We start from the raw sequence: 2,241 nt of genomic DNA, 5'->3' as shown, positions 1-2,241 counted from the left end.
AGCTCATGAAGCCGTGCACCAATCACCTGGACAGGAGTAAGGAGCAGTTCAACAATAGGATGAGCAAGTGCAGAGTGGTGGTGGAATGTGCCTTTGGACACTTAAAAGGTTGCTGGTGCAGCTTGCTTACTAGGTTAGGCCTCAGTGAAAGCAATATCCCCATTGTTAATGCTGCCTGCTGTGTGCTCCATAATATCTGTGAGGCAAAGGGAGAAAAGTTTCTGCCAAAAGGGGGTGTGGAAGTAAATCGGTTGGCAGCTCATTTTGAGCAACCAGATACCAGGACAATAATAAAAAGCGCAGCAAGGGGCTCTTCATCTCCATGAGGCTTTGAAAACTCATTTCAGTAATGAGCCACAGTAATGTGTGACGCTTATTTGGGTTGTGCCTTCCCAAACCATCCCCTCTTTTACATTAGCTCCCCTGTAAACCATTCCTCACTCGCATGACTGGAATAAATAAAGAACATTTCTTTCTCAACGAGTTTACTTTTATTATGCACAGACAAAAAAAAAAATGAAAGCACAAAAAAGTAAGGTAAACTTGAGCAAAAGGGCTGATAACATTAAGAGGGGAGAAACAAAGTCAGCTTTTTTTTTCAAAAGCAACGCAATGGCTTGCCCATCAAAGTTCTTTGAATGGGTGCCTTTTCTTCATTGTATCCTTCCCCATGGTTGAGTGGAAAGGATATTGAACTGTTCCCCTCTCCACTGCCTGGAACATTTCGGGGAGAAATGCTTGCAGGCAGCTCTAAGAGGGAGTCTAGTCTCAAGCAGCTTTTCTTGCAGCTCAGACAGTCAATTTAAAATGTCTGATTGGTCCTTCATAATCTGCAGCATCTCATACTGCCTTGAATGCCCCTGCTCTGGGGATACTCTCCTGCTCTCCAGTTCCAGGTCCAGTTTCTTGAAGAGTGAAATCCTCCAGACTCTGAGCTTGGTCTCAGCTGTCCCAGAGGCATTCATTATCTCTCTGAAAAATGTCATCCCACGTCCTCTTTTTCCACCTTCTAATCTGGGAAAGCCTCTCTCCCAGTGTGAAGGATGCACTGAAGGACATACTTTCCACTGTAAGGCATGCAGAGCACAAGCCAACCATTGTCAGCGCATACATTGTTTCTGATGCAAGGTTGTTATTAAAAAAAAAACCTCTTATTACAGTTCACTGCAAACCACAACATAATCAGAATTCCTAGCTATTCCATGAGTCAGTTTGCTGTTCCAACCATGGTGAATATGGCCCTGAGGCATGGACGACAAACCCGCTGTGACACTACAACCCATATACTTCATATAAATATTGTTATAATATGATGGAGGCAAACCCGCTGTGACACTACAACCCATATACTTTATATAAATATTGTTATAATATGATTTCAACATAACTATGATATGTTTTGTGCAAGATAAGGCATGTGAGGTATCATTGAAAGGTTATGGTGTGCTGAATATTATTACCCTATTTGTATGCGTTAGGATATAGATATTCAGGCCTGTCTGCAAAGGACAGTACTTTAAGAATTTAGGTGTATTCTTATCACTTGGCTAGTTAGAGATATAAAAGAAAGAATCAAAATCACTGTCTGCCAGTGTAAGGTCCTTCTCTTACTGTGACAGTCTGAGGCCCTGTTGTAGGCTAAGGCCTTTGGCTAAGCGACAGAGGCAACCATAAGTTGGGAAGCGACCGGTCACATCCTCATATTCCAAAGTAGTCACATTGAAAGAAGGTGCTATTGGGCTGTTAGGAATACAATCCTGTCCTGATAATGCCTATCGCCTCCAGAGAAAGGGAAGTGCCTAGAAGATGTAAAAGGAAATTGAGGTTGATAGTTTTCTGTCTGGTAAGAACTCACTTATCAATAGATATAGCTGGGAAACTCTTATGTCTTTATAGATGTAGTTGTGAAATCCTCACTTCTGTATTGTTTTGTCATTATAGTTCCCACTTTGCTATTGTTTATTGGCATGGTCTCTGTCTGGTTCTGTGATTGTTTCTGTCTGCGGTATAATTAATTTTGCTGGGTGTAAACTAATTAAGGTGGTGGGATATAAATTGGTTAGCTAATCATGTTACAATATGATAGGATTGGTTAGTTAAATTTCAGTTGAATGATTGGTTAAGGTATAGCTAAGAATATTACTATATAAATTAGGGGCAAACAGGAAGTAAGTTGGGATTCGAAAATAAGGAAAAAGAAACTTGTATTTAAGCTTGCTGGAAGTTCACCCCAATAAACAT

This window comes from Chelonia mydas, chromosome 1 (assembly GCF_015237465.2).
Source record: "Chelonia mydas isolate rCheMyd1 chromosome 1, rCheMyd1.pri.v2, whole genome shotgun sequence".
Taxonomy (NCBI): Eukaryota; Metazoa; Chordata; order Testudines; family Cheloniidae; genus Chelonia; species Chelonia mydas.
Note: the sequence above shows the minus strand (reverse complement) of the source record.